Source organism: Xenopus laevis, chromosome 4L, assembly GCF_017654675.1.
Source record: "Xenopus laevis strain J_2021 chromosome 4L, Xenopus_laevis_v10.1, whole genome shotgun sequence".
NCBI lineage: Eukaryota > Metazoa > Chordata > Amphibia > Anura > Pipidae > Xenopus > Xenopus laevis.
This window is the reverse complement of record NC_054377.1, coordinates 15,131,342-15,158,828: the sequence shown is the minus strand read 5'-3', so window position 1 is coordinate 15,158,828 and position 27,487 is coordinate 15,131,342. Positions and strand designations below refer to the sequence as shown.

At 39.9% G+C, this 27,487-nt stretch overlaps 1 long non-coding RNA gene across 1 annotated transcript in view; it reads left to right on the top strand.

The window, feature by feature from the left end:
- Positions 1 to 27,487, top strand: part of LOC108713814 — a 65,751-nt gene that overhangs the window by 1,298 nt on the left and 36,966 nt on the right. Inside the window, exon 2 of the long non-coding RNA XR_001935222.2 lies at positions 12,507 to 12,687. This is a non-coding gene — a long non-coding RNA (uncharacterized LOC108713814). The remainder of the gene's footprint in view (positions 1 to 12,506; positions 12,688 to 27,487) is intronic.

The window sequence follows — 27,487 nt, the reverse complement described above, 5'->3', positions numbered from 1 at the left end:
CTAAAAGTTAACGTAAAGGGGTGGTTCACCTTTTAGGTAACTTTTAGGGGCAGATTTATCAATGGTCGAAGTGAATTCGAGGGAATGTGTTGTGCTTCTGTACCAGCCCAAGGCAACCACAGCCCTTTAGCAGTAAAGATTTGTGTCTCCAAAGATGCCCCAGTAGCTCCCCATCTTCTTTTCTGCTGATTCACTGCACATGCTCTGTGCTGCTGTCACTTACTGAGCTTAGGGACCCACAATATACAGTACACATAGAATAGTAATGTCACAATATAAGGCTGATTAGTAATTAATACACATAATTACTACATGGCAGCACAGAAACCAGTGCAATTAGCATCAGAATTTAATAATCAGCAAACCTGTAGCATCATCTTATATTACAGGGGAAGCTCATTTTCTGCTGGATAATTAGTGACGAGCCCTAAGATTAGCTTCTCAACAGCCAATCAGAGCCCACTGAGCATGTGAGTGTCACAGACACTTTCCAAGATGGTGACCCCCTGTGACACGTTTGAAGTCCTGGATCATTGCTGCTTCATTTTTAGTGTTTAGTTCTACTTTAAAGGAGTTGTTCACCTTCCTAACACTTTTTTTTCCAGTTCAATTGTTTTCAGATTGTTCCCCAGAAATAGACTTTTTTCAATTACTTTCCATTATTTTTTTTTTTTTTACAGTTTTTACAAAATCTAATCTGGCAGCTCAGTCATTCAAGTACAAACTCTAAACTAGGGATGCACTGAATCCACTATTTTGGATTCGGCCGAACCCCCGAATCCTTCGCGAAAGATTCGGCAGAATACCGAACCGAATCGGAATCCTAATTTCCATATGCAAATTAGGGGTGGGAAGGGGAAAACATTTTTTACTTCCTTGTTTTGTGACAAAAAGTCACGTGATTTCCCTCCCATCCCTAATTTGCAAATTAGGATTCAGATTTGGTTCATCCAGGCAGAATCCTGGCCGAATCCCGAACCGAATCCTGAATTTGGTGCATCCCTACTCTAAACTGTTACAACTTTGCTACATTTAGTTGATACATTTCTCAGCAGCATCTCTGAAGTATTAGCAACTATTGTATCAATTCTAACAGCTGCCTGTAATGAAACCCAGGGATTCTGCTCAGCAGGGACAAAGATAAGAAATGTATCACCTAAATGTATCAATTTAGAAAGGGTTACAGGGTCGCCGACCCCCCCCCCCCTTCCCAGAGCTGCTTTAAAAGGTGGAAAATGAAACTTTACACTTCAGTATTAGAAAAAACAGCCGCACTTAAAAAAATAGAAAGTCATTGGAAAAAGTCTTTATTTCTGGTGATCTGTCTGAAACCAACTGAACTGAAAAAATTGTTGGAAGGTGAACAACCCCTTTAAGTCTACTAGAAAATAATCAACCCAATAGGCTGGTTTTGCCTCCAATAAGGATTAATTATATCTTAGTTGGGATCAAGTACAAGCTACTGTTTTATTATTAGGAGAAAAAGGAAATACATTTGTAAAAATTTGGATTATGGATAAAATGGAATCTATTGTGCTTTATGGATAATGTGTTTCTGGATAATGGATCCCAAACTGAATTCTTTCAGCATTATAACTGTTACTATTTTTTCTAAAGGAATCAAATATAAATCATGTTGTTCCCTAGATCAACATTTATTGTATGTATTACACAGCCATGTCCCCATGGTTTTCTTTCCCTGTATTTTCTCATTTTGTTCCCCCTTATCAGAATTATCAGTGGCGTGCCCTTGTGTGGGCTGCGCGAGTGTCTGCACATAGGTGTGTGTGTATTTTTCTGATTGATACGCCTGTGATTCATGTCCCTTCTTTGTTTGTTATGCTTCGCTATTTGCGTCACACAAGTAAAACTTCTGCACATCCATTCTAAATAGGGTTGGAGCTTCGGTTAAACTCGCCATGTTTTATTCATTCTGTAAAAAAAAGGAAAACCAATAAAAGAAGTGACCTGAGTACCTGTGTAACACTGCAGCAATCTGAATTATTCGTGAGCCGATAAATGAAGCACGTTCGCCCGTAATGGCGACTGTTACTAAGCGCCCTGTGGCAGTTGAAGGTCGACTTGGCCTTTAGATAAATCTAATATTTCAACTGATTTGTATGCAGGCTTCCTGTACAGGTATAGGATCCCAGATCCAGAAAGCTCAGAATTACGGGAAGGCCATCTCCCATAGGGGTAAATTTACATCCATCGCTACACTTCGCCATAGACTCCATCCAAATGTTTACAAATGATTTCCCTTTTCTCTGTATTAATAAAACAGTACCTTTGTACTTGATCCCAACTAAGATATAATTAATACTTATTTGAAGCAAAACCAGCCTATTGGCTTTATTTAATATTTACATGATTTTCTAGTAGACTTAAGGTGGCCATACATGCAGAGATCCGCTCGGTTTGCGATGTCGCCAAACGAGCGGATCTCCCTCCGATATGCCCACCTTGAGGGGGCAATATCGGGCTGTTCCGATCGTGGGCCCTAGGGCCCAACGATCGGATCCTAGCGAACACAGACGGGCGGTCGGATTGCGGGACCGCATCAACGAACAGATGCGGCCGTGATCCGACGGGATTTTTAGTCCCATAGTCGGCCAGATATCGATCGGGGAAGCCCGTCGGGGGCCCCCAAAAACGGGCCAATAAGTTGCCGACTCGGTCTGTCGGCAGCTTTTATCGGCCCGTGTATGGCCACCTTTAGTGTATGAAGATCCAATTCTAACTAGGGATGCACTGAATCCAGGATTCGGTTTGGGATATGGCCAGGATTTGGCTTTTTTCAGCAGGGTTCGCCTAATCCTTATACCTGGCCATATCGAATCCTAATTTGCATAGGCAAATTGAGGGGGAAAGGAATCCGGTGACCTTTTGTCACAAAACAAGAAAATAAAAAAAATGTTTCCACTTTTTCCCTTTCTACCCCTAATTTGCATATCCAAATCCGGATTTGGGTCGGTATTCGGCTGAATCTTTCATGAACGATTCAGGGATTCGGCCGAATCCAAAATAGTGGATTCGGTGCATCCCTAATTTTAACCTAGCAACCAGGCAGTTGTTTCAATTGCTTGCAGAATGATGAAGAGTAGAGGGCTTGAACAGAAAGATAAGTAACACAAAGCAACAATAGTTATAAAATGATAGCTTCACGGAGCAACAGTTTTTGTGGCTGCTAAGGTCAGTGACCCCCTATTTGTAAACTGGAAACAGACAGAAGAGAAAGGCAAATCATTTAAATATAAAAACCAATTGAAAAGTTGCTAAAAATAGGATATTATATTACATACTAAAAGTTAAAGGGATAGTTCACCTTTTAGTTAACGTTTATAAAGTTATAGAATGTCCCATTCACACTGCAAATAATTCACTCTACAATATAAGATTTTGTTCCTGAACCAATAAGTGTGTTTTTTTTAGTTGTAATATTGATGTGTAGGCAGCCATCTCTGGTCATTTTGCCTGGTCATGCGCTTTCAGAAAGAGCCAGTGCTGCACTATGGGACTGCTTTCTGACAGGCTATTGTTTCTCCTACTCAATCTAACTGAAGGAGTCGCAGTGGGACCTGGATCCTCCCGATCTATATCAGGACAAAAATCGGCCAGATTTCGATCGGTCAAGTTTGATTATATTTCTATGTTCCAGGACCGTATGGGCTAGTTGATGCTGTCCTGCGACCTGTTGGCGTCCATTCCCAGCATTGTAATCCAATTGTTCGGCCCCAGGGCCAAGCGTTCTGATTCACCCGATATCGCCCAGCCATTAGTGGGCATATCGGGTTAAGATCGCCAAACAAGTGGATCTAATATTGTATGGCCACCTTTAAATCTACCAGGGAGCTATTATCTTGTGTTAGGGAGCTATTATCTTGTGTTAGGGAGCTGTTATCTGGTTACCTTCCCATTGTTCTGTTGTTAGGCTGCTGGAGGGGAGAAGGGAGGGGGGTGATACCACTCAAATTTACAGTACAGCAGTAGAGAGTGACTGAAGTTAATCAGAGCACAAGTCACATGACTGAAGGCACCTGGGGAACTGACAATATGTCTAGCCCCATGTCAGATTCAAAATTAAATTAAAAAAAAATCTGTTTGCTCTTTTGAAAAATGGATTTCAGTGCAGAAGTCTGCTGGAGCAGCGCTATTAACTGATACATTTTGGGAAAAAAACATGTTTTCCTGTATAGCTTTTTAATATTATCTGCCTTCCTCTGCTGCCTCTAGCTTTCAGATGGGGATCACAGATCCCAGCAGCCAAAAAACCATTGCTTTGTGAGGTTCCATTTATTGCTTATCTTATCTCCTATGCACATCTCACAGTCTCTCATTCAAACCATTGCTTGATTGCCAGGGCATTCCAGACTTTAGCAGCCGTATAACTCACGAGATTCTGGAGAGCTGCAAAAAGCAAAATAAATTAAAAAACCCTATAAATGAAAAACACTGTAAAGATTGTATGAAAAGCTATTTTATACCTTGTAACCAAAATCCCACCCCTTTAAGTTACCTTTTAGAATTTTACAGAATATCCAAAATTCTGTTGCTGTGTCAGCCTACAATATTATTATTATTGTTGCTTTTTATTAATTACCCTTTAAACAGCTATTCACTGAGTGCTACCTACTACAGCCTTGTGCAGAGACCTGCAACCAGGGCCGCCATCAGGGGGGGACAGGGGGGACAAGCGTACCGGGCCCGGGCATGAAGGGGGGCCCGGCAGCGCTGCATTTTTTTGAAGATCCGGGCCCCCCTTACGAGCGCCCGAGCCGTACGTCTTGCCTCTTCAGTGCCGAATGCGGAAGTGCCGAAAAGCCGAAGCCGATGCGACGAAAAGACCCGAAGTCACGGAAAAAGCCGAAGTCCCGAAGTCACGAAGCGCCGAAAAGACCCGAAGTCACGAAAACAGCCGAAGCCGAAGTCCTGAAGCGGTGAAAAGACCCGAAGTCACGAAAGGAGGCGAAGTTGAAGTACTGAAGCCATGAGTTCAATTCTACTGAACACCAGTTTGTGTTTTTTTTTTTTTTTAATCCCCTGGCCACCAATGTATTATTTTAATATTCTATAGGCCCCTGCCACCAATCTTTTTTTAAAAACTTTTGTTTTTGGGGCCCCAATTTTTTTTTTAACTCGTAAGGGGCCCCTTGCCACCATTGTTTTTTTTTGGGTTTTTTTTTTTAAAAAAAAAATTAATTTTCTTTTTGGTGGCCCCAAATTTTTTTAACTTGTAAGGGGGCCCCTGTCACCAGTTTTTTTTTTTTTTCAAAAAAAAATTATTTTTTTTTTAAATTTTTTTGGGGCCCCAATTTTTTTTTAACTTGTAAGGGGGCCCCTGCCACCATTTTTTTTTTTTTCAAAAAAATTTTTTTTCTCCAAATTTTTTTTTTGGGGCCCCAATTTGTTTTTAACTTATAAGGGGGCCCCTGCCGCCAATGTTTTTTTTTTTTTTTCAAAAAAAAATAAATTTTTTTTTGGGGCCCCAATTTGTTTTTAACTTATAAGGGGGCCCCTGCCGCCAATGTTTTTTTTTTTTTCAAAAAAAAATTAATTTTTTTTTCAAATTTTTTTTTGGGGCCCCAATTTGTTTTTAACTTAGAAGGGGGCCCCTGCCACCAATGTTTGTTTATTTTTTAGTTTTTTTTACATTTTTTTTTGTTGGGGCCCCAAGTTTTTTTTAACAGGGGGCCCCTGCCACCAATGTTTTTTAAAAAAAAAAAATTTAATTTTTTTTTTTTTGGGGCCCCAATTTTTTTTATAAGGGGGCCCTGACCATCAATAGCTTTTTACAACTTGTGTGGGGGGGGGTTACTTTTTTAGCGCTGATGTCTGTGTGGTCTTTTAACTGCGATGTGGGCGGGATATGGGGCGGAGCTTGGTCGTCAGTGTGGGCTGGGCCCAGGGGGCCCCAAAAATTTTGCTGTACGGGGCCCCGTGATTTCTAATGGCGGCCCTGCCTGCAACTATCCCCTGCAGTGCTGCAGGCCCGGACTGGCAATCGGTGGCTTCTGGCATATGCCAGAGGGGCTGCTATAAGGTGCCATAGAAAGTCAGTATTTAGTGGGCTGGTGGGGGCTGTTTGGGCCTCTGTGTGGGCTGATTGGGCCTCTGTTTACCTGAAATGCCAGAGCCTTTTTTAATTCTCAGTCCGGACTTGCAGTGCTGTATTCATGGGGAAGGGGCTTAGTGCTCTTATTCTTGTTCTCCTTGTCATAGTAAATAACCCCTATTCGTTGTCGGGCTGGGGTGTCCGGGGCCCACTGGGTAGTTTGCCACTAGGGATGTAGCGAACTGTTCGCCCGCGAACTAGTTCGCGCGAACTTCGACCGTTCGCGTCCGCCGAATGTTCGCGAACGTTTGGGAACGTTCGCATTTTGAGTTCGCGTTCGATCGTTCGACCATTCGACCATTCGAATTCCTTCGACCGCTAAAAATCGAACGATTTCCATTCGTTCGAACGATTGTAAGCATTCGATCGAATGAAAAGCATTCGATCGAATGGCTTCGATCGTTCGATTCGAATGAAAATCCTTCGATCGAACGATTAAAATCCTTCGATCGTTCGAATCGAACGATTTTAGCGGGTGTTCGAAGTTTGCGAACTGTTCGCTAACGTTCGCATTTTTTGCCGGTGTTCGCGAACGGCGTTCGCGAACACCAAATCGGCAGTTCGCTACATCCCTATTTGCCACCTGTCCGGTTTTCACCTGGACAGCCCTTTTTTTTCTAATTTGGAAATCTGGACAGGTCTTGTAAATGAATGGTATGGCAATCAGCCAATCGGTGATAGCCAAATTATAACCCTGCCCCCGATGTCATGGGCACACGTCCAGATTGTTAACCACCCGCCCCCTGATGTCATATGCCCGCCCCCAACATCATCAGGCCTGCCCTCTGCCCGGTTTTGCGGACGGCAAAATGTGGCAACACTTTCACTGGGGCTGCCACCTCAGCTCCTCCCCCTTGTGAGCGCCTCCCCCTTGTGAGCTCCTCCCAGTTAAATTCAACACCACCCACATTCCACAATGCATTCCTGCTTCTGCCTACGATCAGGTGGGAAGGAGGTTCTTGGTTAGATAGGAATGGACCTGGGTTGGTAGGGCCCACCACGTTTTTTTCCAGGCATTACCCTTACTATGTTATAATTGCCTTTCCTGAAAATCCCATACCCTTAAAATGACCGTGAAATGTTACTGTCTACCTGCATTTTAACCAACGCGTTGCTTGAATATCGCATTATCAATTAGGGATGCACCGAATCCACTTTTTGGGATTTGGCCAAATCCCTGAATCCTTGTTGAAAGATTCGGCTGAATACCGAATCCGAATCCTAATATGCATATGCAAATTAGGGGTAGTAAAGGAAAAAGTGGAAAAAAAATTCTTCTTTTGTGACGAAAAGTCATGTGATTTCCCTATCTGCCCCTAATTTACATATGCAAATTAGGATTCAGTTCGACCAGGCACAAGCATTCGGCTGAATCCGAATCCTGCTGGAAAAGGCCGAATCCCGAACCGAATCTTGAATTCGGTGCATCCCTATTATTAATACACATCTTTATACCTGTTTGCAAAAAAGTTTGGAAGTCAAGCTGTGTTCTCTTAAAGCTGGCTGAAATTATTCTTTTTGACGTCTTGTCGGACTGGGGCTGCGCTATACATCGCATCTAATGGCACGATAGAGACGTAAAAGTGTTACTAGGCGTGGATTCTAATGAAGAGCTGGCAAGCAGAATGGATAAATCCTACCAGCAAACGACAAGCAAAGACACCAAAACACACAGTAATGAAACTGAATAATTGGCTTGCTGCTGTAGGTGGGAGTGAGAGGTGAGGAAATACAAATGCTGTTTGCTAGCCCTATTAATGAGAGGAAGCTCTGTGATTGAGATATGGGGGTGGTATATGCAGCAGTATAGTGCTGAGGATACCATCTCCGTCATAGCTGTTGCTGGCCTGCCAACTTAGAAAACATTCCCATTGTGCCTCTTATTTTTATTTTTGTATTTTTTCTGCACCACCTCCCAAACCCTTATTGCTGTTTCTATGTAGCTTCTCTTTTTGAACTAAAAAGGAAAAAATGCCCTCCACTTGACTGGCAGGGTCCTCTAATTTTCTCTTGCTTGGAATGATTTCTGCATATTTTAAAGAAAGAAAAGTATAATCACTAGTGGATGCCAAATGTTAAAGGGATCCTGTCATCGGAAAACATTTTTTCAAAATACATCAGTTAATAGTGCTACTCCAGCAGAATTTTGCACTGAAATCCATTTCTCAAAAGAGCAAACAGATTTTTTTATATTCAATTTTGAAATCTGACATGGGGCTTGATATTTTGTCAATTTCCCAGCTGCCCCTGGTCATGTGACTTGTGCCTGCACTTTAGGGGGTAAATTTATCAAAGAGTGAAGCCACTAGAGTGAAATTCCGCAGCTCTCAATTCATTTCTATGGGATTTTGAAAGGCGTATTTATCAATGGGTGAAAGTGAAAGTTCACTCTTTGATAAATACGCCTATATAAATCCCATAGAAATGAATGGAGAGTGGCGTAATTTCACTCTAGTGGCGGAACTTCACTATTAACTTCACTTTTTGATAAATATACCCCTAGGAGAGAAATGCTTTCAGGCAGGCTGCTGTTTTTCCTTCTCAATGTAACTGAATGTGTCTCAGTGGGACATGGGTTTTTACTATTGAGTGTTGTTCTTAGATCTACCAGGCAGCTGTTATCTTGTGTTAAAGAGCTGCTATCTGGTTACCTTCCCATTGTTCTTTTGTTTGGCTGCTGGGGAGGGGGAAGGGAGGGGGAGTGATATCACTCCAACTTGCAGTACAGCAGTAAAGAGTGATTGAAGTTTATCAGAACACAAGTCACATGACTTGGGGCAGCTGGGAAATTGACAATATGTCTAGCCCCATGTCAGATTTCAAAATTGAATATAAAAAAATCTGTTTGCTCTTTTGAGAAATGGATTTCAGCGCAAAATTCTGCTGGAGCAGCACTATTAACTGAAAAAATGTTTTTTCTCATGACAGTATCCCTTTAAGCACTACTCCAGTTATTATAATTGCTTATCTGAGACCCCTGGCAGGTGCTCCGGTTTGCTAAAAATTGCACTGACATGGGGTACTTCAGTAGGAGCTTCACAATCTCAAGCTTTAGCTTTTCCATTCTTCTCTGCAGACCTGGATGAGTGTGGATGCACAGTAGAGAGAAAAGCTACCTTTTTGCTTCTAAGTTCACCTTAGTTTACTCTATTGCACATGCACAGCTGGACCAGAACTTAGAGAATATCCTAGAAGAAGAACAAGGTGGCCATTCTAGCCTATTACCCCGGCTGTTGCAGTTTTCAGAGAAACTGAGCACTGGTCTGGGTCTGAAGGAAGCAATTATAATCCACAATTTTGACACCCGTCAGTGATTATACCTTTCCTTCTCCTTTAAGGTTAATACTAGGGTAGGAACCTTCATCACTTGGGGGGGCCTTATTCATTAAACCTCAAATTTTTCTGGTCGTGTTTTTAAAGGGGAGAACTCAAATTTTTAGAGGAAAAATAAAACTAGGATTTTTAGAGATTTATTATACATATACATATTTTCCACACCGACTTTTTCGAGTTGATTTTTTGAAAAACTAGTTAAATTTGTGGATGGGAGTTAGGTCGGTTTTGCTTTAAAGGAGAAGGAAAGTTGTTTCACGCTTTGGGGTGCCAACTGTTAGGAACCCACAAGAGTGATCCTCTTCTGGCTTCTCGTAGCTGCGCATGCGCATTAGAGTGAAAAGCCGAACTTTAACTTAAAAGTTGGCCGTTTCATTCATTCTACTGTGCATGCGTCTGCTCTGGGATATTTGAAGAAAGAAGAGGATCGCTCCGTGGTGTCCGCTGGAATAATCCCAGGCCGGTGCAGTTTTCTGCTGATAATAGCACTGGCCAAGGGTTTCAGGTAAGTAAATACATTCACTTAGGGGTGCCTTACATTTGTCACCCCCAAGTGTGAAACAACTTTCCTTCTACTTTAGTAAAAAAAATAAATTCGAGTTTTAGTTTTGGTAAATACCCCCCCTTTCTGATGCAGCTGTTATGGACAGTAGATACATTCATGGAGATAAGTATCCATATGATTAGATTGCTGTCATTTATGACCTCTGGGGCACTGTACATAGAATATTTAGAAGAAAACAGGGTGCTCCAGAATAAAATGTAAATGACTCACCAAATAGAGAAAGTGGTCTGGGTGCACCAGCCCCAGATCCCCAGCTTTAGGGAGCGGTACGGCAAAGAATTAAAAAAATAATTTTATTTATAGAAAGTTAAAAATGTATATCTGCATCTCCATCCACCCTACGCGTTTCGCAAACCTTCAGGACACTTAGTCATGGCTTGTGCCCTGAATGGGTGTGAAACTCATAGGATGGATGGAGATGCAGATATACATTTTTAACTTTCTATAAATAAAATTATTTTTTAGTTGATCCTGTGGATCCGTTTAAGTGCAGGTCGGCCCTGTCTTTTCTACATATCCTTTACTGTATATAGAGCCAGGTCAATGCACCTCTTGAACTGCTACTGGTCAAGGGAGAGACAGACATTAGGGAAATGTTGCTAAACGCTATAAGGAAGCTTTGTGGACCTGCCAGTGTTAAAAATTCCTGGGGCCCACCAGAAGACCTTAAACTGAGGGCTCACACTCACAACAATTAGACAGTAGTAAGTGACATGTAGACCTATGAAATAAAGAAGTGCAGAGGTTCCTACAGAAGATCCTCTGGTACAATGACCATTCTAACCATGCGACTTATGGCTTTGAGAATGTTTTTTAATCGTTCACGTTGGCCATCTGCTTGTAAACAGAGTCATTAGCTTTAGCTCTAGGAAAGTGTTGGTACTAACTGTATACCTTTGAGCTGGCACTGACCTAAAGGTGATCTTTTATGGAATTAATCTAGGCATGCAGAAAGTCATTTTTGTATTTGACTGAATTTCATACTAAATCCACACACTCAAGTGCATGTAAAGTAACTGACAAAACTGCTTTATTTGTGAAGAGAAACTTGTGATGCCATAAAGGTTTTGGATTCTATTTAACTGAAACAGCTTCAGCCTTGACCCCCTAGGGTCCATCAGAAAACCTACATCCAGGAACCACCCTTGCAAGAATTAAATAATAGATGGTGCTAAGAAGGGTTTATAGAACTTAACTTTGGCTGGGTTCATAGAGCAAAAGGTTTGGTCCTGCATTTGGTCCAAGCCTAATTAGTAGTAGTATATTTGGGGAAAGGGGTGAGGTTTTATGCTAAATTCACAATACTTTCAACCAAAATACCCAATTTTGTCTAGAATGGAGAATCCTCTTCCATAATAACTTATCATTACTATAATAGTGGCTTTACCTTTCTCTGAAACCTACCTGCTAACAAAAATTATAATTGCTTATATATATCTTATTTCAAAAGTCCATCTATGTCACAAGGCTTAACAGTAATTATCATGGTTGTTAGCTCCTCTTGTTGCTTTAAAATAAAAATATGCATATATTCTCCCGTCACCACAGATCCTCAAATGAAAGAGAGAGATGACTCACTTTACTGTTAAAGCCTGATAGAAAATGTATAATTGAATTTCGCCTGTTTCTTTGGTAATTTAATTCATTTGCTTTTATTTTTTTTATCCTGCTGATTTTTAACCTTTTGTTGTTTGTTCAGATCTGATGTCCTTAGCAGGCGGTAGGAACGATTCTCTTGCCTTAATTAACATATATACATAGACTGAGAATAATACAATGCTACGTACATATGATATTAACTTTTTGTTTTTTAATCAGTCCATTTCTGGATAAGCTAATTATGTGGTAATTTCCATGCCTATAAAATTGTTGCTTGTTGTAATTCCAATTTCTAATTAAATTTGCCTTGGCAGATATCTGCCAGTGTTATCCCTGGTATAGGGATGCAATAAAGAAGCTTGTTTATCTGCAGGATTCATTTTCTAATAAAAAAAAACTTAATAAACAATCATTGTGGACAAAAGGTTACTACATACTAGCAGCAAATGATTGTAAGCTACCATACCGTTCAACATTTTCTAAAGAATTGTAAAAAAAACTCTCTTGGGACAATCCCTTATTGTACTTAGTGAACTTATGGCACATGGGAGCTTAAGCCATGTAATATAAAAGGCAAAGACACCATTGCCACCATTATCCCTCGGATGTTTTGATGAACGTCTTGCAAGCTTTGTACCTTAGAACAAAAAACATTTTTAAGCTTAAGGACTAAGACTATATCATCTAGACTAGAGTTGTCCAACTTTTTACATGAAGTGGGCAGAATTTTTCTCCAACCACATGTTCAACAGCGAAAAACCGAGAACAACAGTGTCATATAAAGTAGTTATGGAGCTCTTGAGCAGGTTGAGGACCATTCATAACCTCTTGGAGGACTGCATACACGGGCCTCCAGTTAGACAGCCCTGATCGATCCTTCTTCTTTTTTGGTTCCAGCTGAATCATGCTGACTTTCATCAGGCACATGTGTAGGAGTTATAGCAGGTTATGGAGAGGAGCTCCTCCATCACTTTTTAAGCTCACAGCAGAGCCTCCAGGTGAAGCCGACCAGTTGGTGTTGCACGTTCCTGTAATGGTGAATGAAGTTATTGAGTTATTGGCACCTCAAGAAGGACAAGTGAGTCAATTCTTCTTTTTTGAGGGGTGGAGGCAGGTTAACATTCTGGAAATTAAAAATATTCTGCACATGGAGAAAATCGACAGCTGGAAGTGAGATGTTTATCCATCAGGCTTTCCACTTGTTGTTGGAGAATCTCTGAAGATAAAGAACATTCTCCCACTTTTCGTATTCCTATTCCACCCTCTTTGATTATTCCTGATCACTCAATTAACAGCCTAAAAGATAACAAGATCAGTATCATGCTCTGGTCTTTGGTCAACAATGTATAAATGAATTATTGACAATTGCATCATATGTTCTGCAATTGTGCATCTCATAACTCCCATAATCTGAAACTTCATTCATTCCCATCCATATTAAAGATCATATACAGCATGCCATTGAGCCATTGAGGTGACAAAATGTACTCCAAATCTTCTCTGTTCACAAAGATACTTCTCAACAGGCTCTGCTACTCATCCCTTTCTTGTAAATACCTCCTACATATTATTAAGCCCCACCATCATTTAAGTTCTTGATTTAAGACAAAAAATATCAACCTTTCTATATTTTTAGCAGTTTTCCCTGTTAACAACATTGGCATCAAGCATCATTTTTACCTGCCAGGTGGCAACCCTAGCTTTGGCCGAAGTTAAGGTTGGCCAACTAAAAATATCTAAAAACTGATGGACAGGGGCCCCTGTGACCTTGGCGGCTTTCTCTGCCTTCCCCTAAAATTATCTCTGCACCCACCCGCATATTCCAACTCTCCCACTGAAACAACAAAACAGAGTGCTCTGTAGCATGAGAGTGTGAAGCCCCGGCTCGACAGAGCCTTTTGTGTCTGTTTTTATCTGCTGTCAAGTTGCGCAGCTCCGTGTTGGCTGACAGCTGAAGCTAGAAGTCTGCTCACCTCTCTGTGTCTGGTGCAGCATGTACGTCAGACCTGATTGGAGAAATGGGACAGACTTTTAAGTTCAGCAGTGAGTGGGCTGCCAGCTCAGTAGTAAAATAGCAAACCAACCCTTCCAGAGGTGGCTTTCCCGAGTTTACAAATTGACATTTTATATATATATTTATTTATTTATTTTTTTAATATTATTTTATTATTATTTTTGAGTAATGTGTGGGTGTGCATGCAGTTCTGAGCTGAATAGGTATTTGATTTTCATATACTTTATTTCCAAGAAGGCGTTACTGTCTCAGCCTGCCATATTAGCATTGTTTAAAGGGGCAGTTCATCTTTATAAAACGTATCTTTTTATGCCACTTTTTAGTATAATTGACTTTTTTTTTAATGCTTGATGTTTTTTAATACATTCATTTGCTTTTTTACTATCAAATCTCCCAGTAGCAGCTCAGCAGATCGTGGGATCCTAAATCCTATGTGGCTGCCCACCAAGAGGGTCCCAAAGCAATGGCGTAAGGCAGTCTTAAGGTTTTTGTGTGGTTTATTTCGGAAATGGGGGGTGTGAGGTGATGATGCTGATGGCGCTTGTGACAGAAGGATGTTTAAAGGACAGGCTTGTGACATCAGTGGGTGAGGCTATGACATTGCAGCCTGTGATTGACTGGTTGCTGCATCAGTCAGTGCAGAGTCCTATCCGGACAGACAGTTTGGAATCTAACCAGAAACTGGTGTCTAATTTAAAACTGGATGGTGACAACCCTAGGCAGCCTAAAAAAGAAGACTTGGTGCCTCTCCTAGGTACACCTGGAAGTAAAACCTATTGGGTGAAATTTGGTGTAAAAACTTTTTTCCATCCTGAATATGCTTGTATCTAGAGGGGCTCTGAACCAATATTAGCACCAGAAGTGGAACTATAATAGAAAAAGTCAAAAATCTCTCTCTTTTGAAATCAGCAAATAATTGCAGCAGCAGTCATTTTTAGGACAGTCGAGTGCATATAACGGTCCATATCGCCATTTAGGTGTGCTACTGCTGACATTGATTCATGAGACCCTAATAAGACAAGCAGTGGAAAGTAGCAGACCTCTGTAGCCAATGAAACCCATGCTTCTCCTAATGCCAAATTATTGTCAGCCTTCTACATCCTTTTGGCTGAATATTTGTGTACTTAGAGCAGCGTTAATTGGCATCAATTTCAATTTTAAACTTAACTATCATCCATTCCTACACTACGGAATCTCAGACTGTTCAACGGTTAAGTGAGTAGTGAGTCTGATCCTCAGCTAGCCAAATAAACTTCCTGCTCTCTGAGATTTAATAAAGGCTTCATAAAACAGAAGGGCAGCAGAAGAACAGAGGAGGAGATAGCAAAGCGGGAAACGTCTTTAGTTCTCCTTTAATATGGTTTAATTAGATATATACTCCACACTGACAGGAATAAATTATGAGTCTGCTGTCATAAACTGCAGTGATTAATTTAATTCTGATAGTTTTAATAATACTCCGTATCAGTCATAGATCTGTGAAGATTATTGAATTAGACACTATTACTGCTCTGTTATCTAATTATTTATGTGTAATTTCCATTTGAAATGGAAGGGAGCTGGGCAAGGCATTTTGCACAGGATGTGTTCAAATAGATTCTTGAAATAAAGCAGTTATGGTTGGCTGGGGAAATGGGGAAATAACGGGTGTTTGCCTTGGGTCAAACAAGACAAAGGCACGCCATCAACCCAGACATTTGCATTATATTTCTTATTTCTTGTTCCCAAGAATATACGATGTCTCATGCTTCAACAACAAGACATTTTTTATTTCCTTTTACTTTATCTTTTACTTTCTTCTAAAAATGTAGTTATATCAGAAGCTGTAATTCTTAGTGAAGACATATTTTTCATTGGGTGTCCCAAGTCAAGAGTTGTATTCTTCTGCTTGTTGGATTTCCAACACTGAGCATAACCTTCATTATGAAGTGATAGATTGAAGATTGACTTGTACCGCTGCTTTCTAGAGAATATGTGCACACCCACCATGGAAAGCATAGAGACTTCAAGAACAAAAGGGAGTAATTTTTTTTCAGCAGTTTTACTTGCCTGCTTTTTTGGGGGGAAGGCCCCAGTGCCTTAAAATGACCCTGCTGATTTAGTACCCCAAGTGATGAAATTAATCTGGATGGTTCAATTGTTTGGCCCCAAGCAGGGTGACTTGGACCTTGTGCATTCCGTTGTGGACCTCAGCCAATTGGATCTGCCAATCTTCCTGAACGATATCTGACTCTGTGGCGACACAGTAGTTAATAAGTGTCCTCAGGAGTGGCTTATCTTATCCCACATGGTGAAACGGTTGACATGGGCAATCTTTATCTCTCTTTATACCAGAATATTTGATTTAAGGAAGAATGCAGAGTTTAGTTCAATAGCATCTGGAGAGCCAATACATTTTCTATGCCTAGTGCCTAAGCATGGGAACCTAGCCTCTGAGTTCAACCTGTCAGCGACCCACTGAAATGCAACACCAGCCTAAAACTGCCCAACTTGCGGTTACGCACGGAATGCATTCAGTGTATTCTGAATTTAAGTACTGTGCACAAAATCATGTTTTTCTTGGAAAAAGTGAATATGTCCAATTAAGTTTTGTAATTTTACTTTCTGTTTTTGTTGAAGAGACTGTGGGGGACTTTTTTAAGCCATTACCGTTAAAGAGAATAATTTTGAACTGAATAAAACAAGGGCACTTGCCATTTTTTAATTAATATGCCCTGCTTCAAGAAGAATACGTTTCAGAGATGACCAGGTGCCTTTGTTGGAACCATATTATTACTTTTTGAAAAGAAAGATGTTTTAGTTGCGCTTGGACTCTTATCTGACTGTGAAACTAATTTCCTAGGCAGTCCATAATCTTGACAGAAATGAATCAAAAATCGCAAGTAGGGGCCAGGTGGATGCTGAGAAAATCCTGTAATAAAAAGGCCACTGAAATAATCCACCTTTGAACAGTAGTGCATTTTATTTCTTTAGATTCATTAGATTACATTTAGTGAGATGTAAGGAGCTGAAAGTAACAAGACGGAAATCATTCTGAAAGACAATTAATTTGAAGAAAGTCATGTTGACTGCCTGGTTGGCATTCTCACTTATATGTTCTGGAGGGAGAAGGTGGTCAGGTGGGGGGGGGGGATTTAGAACACTTCCATCAAGAACATTTACAAAGCAATATGACCTTTCTAAGACTGAGACCCTTGGGAGATGCCTTTTCTTCCCAGATCCACGGGCTGTCTTCAGAATTCTCTCCTCTTGTCTCTTGGTAGGTTGTGGGTGTCCAATTGACCACAGAAGAGACTGACCAAAACAGAAGCAGACACCCATTCAGACAGGATATTATAAATTCCTCAGCAGTGCCCATAAAAAGTTTTCACACTTAAATGGTGTATTGTCCTAAAACACTGAAAACAAAATCTTGCCACTGATAGAAATAGACTTTCTCATGTCAAAGTGAAACACATACTGTGGATTTCACTCCCTGAAAAGGTTATTGAAAAGGCAAGGGATAAATACAAGAACATTTCCAATCATCTCTTTGAGTACAGTTAAATCAGTCATTATGAGATAGGCATAGCTGTAAATCTGCCAAGAACACCAAAAAGCAGTTGACCATGGAAGAAGGAGACTAAGGAGGGAGGCTACCAAGAGATGAATGAGTTAGATGCCTCAGTGGCTAAGACTGGAGAGAATTTGCATGCATATACTGTTGCCTAGGTGCTTCACCAGCCACAGCAGTAAAAAGAAAGCCCCTGTTAACAAAATCTCACACAACATCTCACAGACAGCTTGCCAAAAGGCACATGGGAGGTTCTATGGTCTGATGATACCAAAATTTTGCATTTTGGCCATCACAATAAATGTTATGCTTGGCGTAAGCCAAATACTGAACATCGTCATAAACACTTCACTGTGAAACATTGTGGTCATTGCAGCATTATACTGTGGGGATTGTGCTCTGCAGCAGGTTCTGTAAAATGAAATCCTGGAGGAAAGCCTGCAAGAAAGCTGAGCCTCGGTAGAAAATGCATCTTTCAAAAAAACAATGAGCCCAAGTATAAAGCTACATAAGGATGACTTAAAACAGCTATGTTCATGTTCTGGAATGGGCAAGTTACGGTGCAGAACTCAATTCAATAGAGAATTTGTGGCTGGACGTAAAAAAAAACTGTTACCTCCTGATGTTGATGCAACCTAATGGAGCTTGAGCAGTTCGGCAAAGTGGAATGGGATAAAATTGCAGTGTCCAGATGTGGTGCTGTGATTCCATGTTGTATGACAATAAAACATGAAAACTTCAGGTGGGTGAATCATTTTTATGATTGGCGTATATAGGATGTAGTTTACCCCACCAGTCCCATGGTAGAATTTAGGAAATAAGCTCTCAACAATAGAATTAAAGTGGCCCAAGATATTCTCCATAAATAAAATTTGATAAACAGTGCAAGTCAAGGGCAACAGTCTTAAATTACAGCTCAACTCTACAACATTTTAATATGCTAAAATAATACTTTTTGTACTACACCAATACAGTTTGATAAGGAACTTTTGAAATTCACCATAAAAAGTTAATTCAAGAGACAAGAAACGTTAAAAACAGGAAAAGAATTCTCTTAATTCTCCTAATATTAAGCACATTTTTCCTTTTTAAGATAGTTTTGAATAGGGAATTTTTTTAAATTACCAACATTTTAACTTGTCAGTATAATGTAGATATTAGATCTATTTCAAGTGCATTTCATTTGTTGATGGATTATATGGATCATACAGTATAGCTCATTGGTCCCCGAACCGTAGAAGGGAATCTATCAGTAGATGAATTTATAACCTATAAAGCAGTGAGGGAAAGGGATGTTCTGTATTTTAGGTAAGTGTAAATATCCTTGCTATTGTAACAGTATTTTGATAAGGCATTGTGGTGGTACATCATGTGGCATAGTACAGGTTTAGGATCCCTTATCTGGAAACCCGATATCCAGAAAGCTCTGAATTACGGAATGGCTGTCTCCCATAGACTCCATTTTATCCCAATAATCCAAATTTTTAAAAATGATTTCCTTTTTCTCTGTAATAATAAAACAGTAGCTTGAACTTGATCACAACTAAGATATAATTAATCCTTATTAGAAGCAAAACCAGCCTATTGGGTTTATTTAATGTTTAAATTAATTTCTAGTAGACTTAAGGCATGAAGACCCAAATTACGGAAAGATCCATTATCTGGAAAACCCCAGGTCCCAAGAATTCTGGATAACAGGTCCCATACCTGTACATAGACTTCCCAGTGGTAATCTTGGGGCATCACTTCTATTATTACTGTGTATATCTTACAGTCATGAGAGTAGACACAGGGGTTTTAATGGGTCAAAGGAGGCTTCCCCCACACTAATAGAAAATATCCGCTATGAGGAATGACTGGCCAAATTGGGGTTGTCCACGCTGGAGAGGAGGCGCTTTAGGGGTAATACGATAGCTATATATAAATATATAAGGTGATCATATAATAATCGCTCTAATGCTTTTTTTTTTTGGTCCTTCCAACTGACACAAGGGCATTAATTCCAGTTAGAAGAAAGGAGGTTCTGCCTCTTTAAAAAGGGATTGAATGCCTTTATAGCAAGTGAGGGAATACAGGGTTATGAAAGATAACTCATAGTACAAGTTGATCCAGGGACTGGGCCGATTACCATCAGAAGGAAAATGTTTTCCCCCCTTTGGACAGGGTTCAGAAGGGTTTTTTTTGCCTTCCTCTGGATCAACTAGCAGTTAGGCAGATTATATATAGACTTAAAAGGTGAACATGATAGACGTGTGTCTTTTTCAACCTAACTTACTATGTTACCTCTAGACACATGGCCACATCACATTGTATCAAAATGAAACTCAATTGAGGTGAAAGCACTTTTAGCCAATCCTTTTTATAGTAATATATTTAGCCATTTTTCCTACAATAAAAATTACATTTCAGAGGGGTCAGTACTACTTTTGTTATGTTAGAAAGGGAAGTACTGACCCCTCCTAAAGATTGTTAGGGTCAACAAAGTTGTCCTCTTCTAAAAAGGAGCAGAGACTTTACCAGCAGAATAAAAACGTTACAGACAAAGCCAACTTTATCAAGGTTTGGCTCAGGTGTTTCAACATGTTCCAACATGTCAGTCAATTAAAATTATTCACAATCACACCTTTTTTTTCATTGACATGTTGTTGTGCACTGTGTGGTTTTGACTTGGACCAATAAGTGGCCTTGGATCAGATGTCACATGGAGCTCACAGGAGTTTAGTTACCACCCCAGCTACATCCTTATTATTGGAAGCAAACCTCCTTTTATTTCTCTTCGAACAATACATTTATATGTTTCTTTTCATAACTTTGGCCAATGAAGTAACCCTGTTATTTACCGAATTATCACTGCCCTTTAATGAATCTAGAGGAATTTCATTGCAAGCCTCACAAATGCTCACTAAACTTTATAGCTCTGTTATTTCTCCTGCCCAACTAAAAATAACGGCAAGCATTTGCCGAGAAGGTCGTTGAACTCGCTTTCTGTTTGATCCTGCATCCTTGCTAGTTCTTGGGTATTTCTTCCCCTGTTAGAAATTTTTTTCCTGCGGAATGAGTCAGCTCACTGAGTCATAGGCAGCATGAAGCCTACAGTGCTCCAGACTAACTAATTGGAAACAGTCTCAGATTTAATTAAAGCACAGTTGTCTGTTCCCTGTTCCTGACTGACATCCTACTGAAGTATTTTGTCTTTAGCAAGTTGTTTAATTGTTGTTTGGTATTTAATTCTGCTGTTTAGGTCATCGTCTGCAGTGTTAATAATAATCCGTAAACATGATGTTTCTGATTGTTCGTCAAGTAATTTATGTTTTCGGAAGCATATAATGTCATTCTGATGGGAGAAGCCTACGGGCTTCTCCTTATTCATTTAACATAACCTCATTTTGCCTAAGCAACAGTGGCGTACGGTCACACAAAATACATCATTGTGTCTCACTTTTTTAGTTTGTCTAACTTTACAGGTGTCAGTTGGGCAGCACAGCTGAGAAATAAACTCATTATCCTGGTGTTTAGTACTTTGAAGCTGAATTTACAGTCAATTACTGTAGACAAGGATTCGAAAATCTTCTCCAAAGTCACATTTGAAAGGAGGAACCTCTTGGATTCTTTTCTGCTCTAATTAATTGCCAGCGACTACCATCATTTAAGTTACAAAATATTAACCTTATTACAGGCTGTGCTGTTACATTCTGCACTCTGTGTATGTAACTTTTTATCTTAGCTAAGCTTGTACTTAATGCAGTTTTTAAAGATCTCACAAACTAAATTTTTTCCCAGGCTATTTGTAGTTAGATTTTTGATGACTATTAGAGTCAACACGTTATCTTTTTTTACCAGGGGCTTTTCAGTATCATAGCACTGGGGAACGCTGTGTTCCCTATGCGGCTATGACAAAAGAAATTCGGATGCACACCTCTTAGTTGCAATTGTGTCCAAAGTATACATCACAAAGGGGCAACGTTTCGGACCCCTCCGGGTCCTTTATCAAGCCTAGGCGGCTTGCTTCCCCTAGAATTTTGTCACCCTAGGCCCGGGGCTTTGTGGCCTCGCTACAAATCCGGACCTGCCTGTGTATGTCATACTCTGCTTGTCCTATGCTCTCAGTGTGTGCCATACTCTGCCTGCCCAATGCTTCCTGGCTGTGCTATACTATGCCTGCCCTATTCTCCTTGGGTGTGCCTTGGGGTGTAACTACAGAGGAAGCAGACCCTTTTGGGGCCCAGGAGGTATTAGGGGCCCCATGAGGCCGTAATACATATACAATTTCAATAAATATTGGTAAGACAGGTCAATCTCCAGATATTTTGGGGACCTGAAAAAGAATTTGCTGTGGGCCCATTAATATCTAGTTAAGCCATCGGGTGTGCCATACTCTGCCTGCCCTATTGTCCATGGGTGTGTCTATGTATGCCCTGCTCCGCCTGTGGAACATAAGCCTGGTAGGGGTTTGTTCTGGGGATTTGTTAGTATTTGAAAATTATTGTTAGGGGTTCCTAAGGTCATGTGTTATCCACAGGGAAGGAGGAGGCATATGCATTTAAGGGTATGTCTTAATATGACTTAACTTTTTCACAGATGAGTGATATCCCTGCAGTGAGCATCAACCATTTGTTTTTTGGTGCGTTACCACCGTTAATGTTGACATGATCTTGTGGCAACATGGGTGTGGTTTAAAGTGGGCGTGGTTTAAAAACAGGGAGTGGTCATTACTGGCTTCCATTATTATCCCTCAGTTGATAAGTTGGACAGCACTGCATTAAAAGGTTTGAGAAAAAGCACCGTATTTGTATCAGCCTAACAGCCATTTACACAGCAGTTTCTTATCAACGGCTTGGATGCAAGCAAACTTGATCTCCCATTGTTTGGGTCAAGTCCTTTTATTTGTTACGCGGGAGATTAAAAAGAAAATTACACTAAACTACCAGCTGCACGCATGTGAATAAAAATGTTCATACAGCGTAAAGCAAACAGAGGTTACAGAGCGGCTCCGAAGATTGACAGTAATTGCGCAGCAAGTGCACGATAAGTGTGGCAGAAGTAAATTACCGTTCATTTACAAATTAGGTGATAGCAGTGCAATTGAGAAATATTTCAGATAAACACTCTTTGTTATGACTAATGAAATTGGGCCATAATTATACAGCATGAACAGGAATCGTCAATGATACTTGACAAGCTGAAATGTCGCATTCAAGAGACGGGAGCTTAGAGGGAAAAAAAAATATGGCAGAGTACTTCTTGTAGCGACAGAAATGTAGTGCCGTAATACTTGGGTTTCGTCCTACAGTAATCAACTCATTTGTATTCATCAGTTGCCAGGAGAGGTAATATACTTAATCCAGTTGACCAGCGATGATTAATTTACAGAAAAAAAAGGGAAAACAAAATGTTTATTTGTTTCACACAGACTAATTTGTAAACAAATTTGTTTGTAATCCAAACAACTCACCAGTAATTTGAAATGTTGCTTCCAGGGTCGGACTGGAGCCTTAGGGGCCCACCGGGGCTGCAAACGAAGGGCCCTCCTGGCAGTCCCCATGGGGCCCCTTCCCGACCTCTGTTTTAATGAATGTTATGGGTCCATAATGAGTAGGGATGCACCGAATCCAGGATTCAGTTTGGGATTCGGCCAGGATTCGACCTTTTTTTAGCAGGATTTGGATTCAACTGAATGCGTGTGTGTGGCCGAACCGAATCCGAATCCTAATTTGCATATGTAAATTATGTGTGGGAAGGGAAATCACGTGACTTTTTGTCTCAAAACAAGGAAGTAAAACAGTCTTTTCCCACTTTCTCCTTTCCTGCCTCTAATTTGCAAATGCAAATTAGGATTTGCTTCGGTATTCGGCCAAATATTCCACGAAGGATTCGGGGATTCGGCTAAAATCCCAAATAGTGGATTCGTTGCATCCCTAATAATGAGTATGCATAATGAGTACATTTTAAGTAAAATATTCAAATTTTTTACAATAGTTTTTTTCTCTGTAAAAATAAAACAATAGCTTTTTCTTGGTTGTGAGTAAGCTGTATGAATCCATTCTGATGGCAAAACAATCCTATTGGGTTTATGTAGGGGCACATTTACAAAGGGTCGAAGTGAATTTTAGAATTTCAAAAACTTCGAATTTTGAAGTATTTTTTGGATACTTCAACCATCGAATAGGCCAAATTCGACTTCGATTCAAAGTGAAAATCAAAGTACTGTCTCTTTAAAAAAGTTCAACTTCGACACTGCCGAATTGCTGTTTAGCCTATGGGGGACCTCCTATAATCCATCTTGAGTGTTTGGGCAAAGTTTGAGAAGTCGAAGGATTTTTGGTAAAATCGTACCTTTTACGATTGTAAAAATCCTTCGACTTCGAATGTCAAACTACTACCCTATTCGATGTTCCTTAGTGTGTGTGTGTGTATGTATATGTATATGTGTATGTATGTATATATATATATATATATATATATATATATATATATATATATATATATATATATAGTGAATAAAGTACCCCCTCTTGTAAAATATAAGGATATTATAAGTTACCAAGGAGTTTCATGACCATATAAAAACACGAGGCCGAAGGCCGAGTGTTTTTATACAGGTCATGGAACTCCGAGGTAACTTATAATATCCTCATATTTTACAACTGGGGGTACTTTATTTATTATAATACACAAATTTTAGTGAGTCATGTGACAGAAATGACATCAGAACTCACCGTTTATAACTGATGACATCAGAACTCACCGTTTATAACTGGTGACATCACTACTCACCGTTTATAAGGATATAATTTACAGGATATTCATGGCTTTTGTGTATTATATATATATATATATTTTATATCAATGTTAGATATCATGCAGGATTGGCTAGTTGATGCCACCTTAAAGGGGTGGTTCACCTTTAAGTTAACTTTTAGTATGTTAGAGAATGGCAAATTCTAAACAACTTTTCAATTGGCCTTTATTTTTTTTTATAGTTTTTGAATTATTTGTCTTCAAATGTCTTGATATCATAAAAAAATCATTTTGTGGCAAAAAGTAGCAATTGCTAGAATTCACAAAACTGTCCCTATATTTTCCATCCGTTGCCATCTGGTGCTCCGCTCTTTGTCAGTTCTTCTTCCGAAAAGTTCCCTGGGAGTGTTAACGTCATGTAAATTTTTACTGTAGAAAGTGACGATTTCATCATTTTTAAACGTTTCATAATTTTTTCATCATTTGGAGCCTATATCCCAGAGTAACATGTGCAAAAAGTAGCTGTCACAATCATAAGTCATCTTCCTGTGTCTTTTAATGAGACATTCTAAGGAATCGAGCTAATCTCATCATTATGTAATTAGAAAGCACAGTTAATGCCCGGAGAACAAAAGGTGCCGTTAGAGAGGAAGAAAGTCGTGTGTTATAGCCTTGTGCCGTCTGTAGCCGCTGGGATGATCATGTTAACATGATTGAACGCCCCAGTTAAATGTTTAATATTGTTTGTAATGTGTTATGTTTTAAAAGGTTTCAGAACAAAATAAAGATGAAAGAGAAGTAGGTCAGCAGTGCGTTTTCTGCTTGAAAGTGGTGCGATCATGTTCCTCAAAGATCCCCTTTCATTATCGCCCGGCTTGTTGATGTTTCACTGGGGTATATAATATGAAATTGCTTAGGGGCCCATTTACTTAGCTCGAGTGAAGGAATAGAAGAAAAAAAACTTTGAATTTCGAATGTTTTTTTTGGCTACTTCGACCATGGAATGGGCTACTTCGACCTTCAACTACGACTTCGAATCGAACGATTCGAACTAGAAATCCTTCAACTATTCGACAGTCGAAGTACTGTCTCTTTAAAAAAAACCCTAGTTCGCCACCTAAAACCTTTCTAAGCTAAGCTTTCTAAGCTTTTTTTGGTCGAAGAAAAATCGTTCGATCGATGGATTAAAATCCTTCGAATCGAACGATTTGAAGGATTTAATCGTTCGATCGAACGAATTGCCGTAAATCCTTCGACTTCGATATTCGAAGTCGAAGGATTTCCATTCGGCAGTCGAATATCGAGGGTCAATTAACCCTCGATATTCGACCATAAGTAAATTTGCCCCTAAGTTTGTTGCGAGGGGCGAAATTTTTAGCCAAGTTTTGCAGCGAAAAAAAAAGCCATTTGGGGGAATGCAATAAAAGTCGCAAAGAGCAAAACAATTAGCACAAGTAAGAATAAAAAGTCTTAAACTGTTATTACATTGCGAAATTTAATTGCACATTGCGAATTTTCCCGCTTGAAGGTGTCGTTATCTTTTGGAGCAAACATAGCAACTTTTTCAGTAAGAAGTTTTATTACATTCACTGTGCACTGGCGCTAACTATAATATTCGCAAACCTTCTTCCACTGTCGGAAGTGGTGGCTAAACAGTGTCCGGGTTCGCAAAAACTATATTAAATTCGCACAAAGGCAAATTTATTCGCACCGAGGCATAACTTTTCGCATTGCAAATATTTTTTCCATTACCGACTTTTATGACATTCCCCCAATACACGCTAAGGGGCAAATTCACTAAGATCCGAAGTTGCGCCGGCGATAGCTTCGCCACACTCCGCCGCACTTTGGCAGGCGTAGTTTCGCCAGCGCTACGCAAATTCACTAAAATGCGAAGTTGCGCTCAGGGAGGCGAACGGTAGCGAAGTTGCGCTTGCGTTAATTCGTCAAGCAAAGTGAAGTTACGCTAGCGATGCCTAATTTGCATACGGCGCCAAGTTAAAGTACAATGGACGTATATGTAGCAGCAAATACATTACACTACACAAGCTGGGAAAGCTTCATAAAATAAAATAGAGTTGTTATTTTGCCCTATACATGTGCCCACTGTATAGTTTAGGTGCCATATGTTAGGAAATGTAGGGGGGAAGGAGGGGAGCCCCCCAAAAAAATGTATGATCTTTTCCAGCCTATCACCCTTAAAAAGGAAAAGACGCCAGCGTTTTTTGGGACTTAGAAAAAATTTCAACTTTTTTTGAAGCAAGCCCTATCTACTCTATTGCACTTTGCATGGTCTCAGTTGGTGAAGGCAAGTCTGGCGCAAGAGTTAACGTTCATGGAAATCCGCAAGTTGGTGAATTAGCGTGGTTACGTCCCTTCGCCATAGCGCAACTTTGCCTGGCGTAAGGGTGCGAAGTAGCGTTAGAGTAGGTCCACTTCGCTAGTGAATTTACGCCAGCGCCCGTTAGTAAATTGGTGAAGTAACAAAATGACGTCACGCGAATTTGCGCTAGCGTTAGCCACTTCGCGCTTTAGTGAGTTTGCCCCCAAGAGGCAGATTTATCTAGTTGCCATAAGAAAAAATGCCCATTGATTTTAATGCATTAGGACAAAAAAGTCGCCATAAGAAAAAAACGCTCATTGACTTTAATGCATTAGGACAAAAAGAGTTGCATCATGTTAAATCAACAGCACCATTCAAGCGAAAGTTGCATTTTATTTGTTGCGTTAAGCCCTACAAAGTCTATATAAATATGCATTTCTAAGGTACCCATGCATTTGGTTTTATTCCTTAGCTGGTGTAAAAGTAAACTGTTTGGTTGTGTTACCCTGTGATAGTCTCTATACATTTATATATTTGTTTTTAATCATGCTGCCTGCGGAGAGAGAAATGCATCTTGCATCCGTTACTCTTTATTTTTCTGACCCCACATGAACATAAATCAGTATAACGACTTGGTCTTTCATTATTTATTAGGTTATTGTACCTGCATAACAGATGAGATTGAGAGCATCTGTAGGTAAGGTGTACTTGAGGTCATTAAAGTCTCCTTGCTTCCCCGCATTTAACAGAACTGTTCACTCACATGCGAGCCAAATATTTGTTTTTTTCAGTTCCAGTGATGGGGAGAAAAACAACTTTGCCTTTTAATGTATTAGTAGTAGATCTTCTATAGGAAGATTGCTCCAGTTTTTACACTGCTGTTAGTAAATGAGGCCCACGGTATTTTACATTTGCTTCGCCTCTCTTTAATGGCAGCCAACCTCATAAATATCAGTTGATAAATGATGCAACCTTATATAACTTTAAAGTACCAATGGCACTAAGGAATAAAAACAATACTTTTGAAATTTGCCATGAATTTATTTTCTATTTTGCACATTTAAATTTGAAGCAGAAGTCCTGCAATTTTGTGTGTGTATTCAGTCATCTCTCATGCCTTTCAGAACCCCAACTCATTAATCTCACTTCAGTTGTGTTAAGTGTTGCCTTAGATTAGGGCTGTGCAAATTTTTTGGGGCAGTGGGCTGAGTATATTATATACTAAGGGGTTGATTTACTAAAATTCTCGT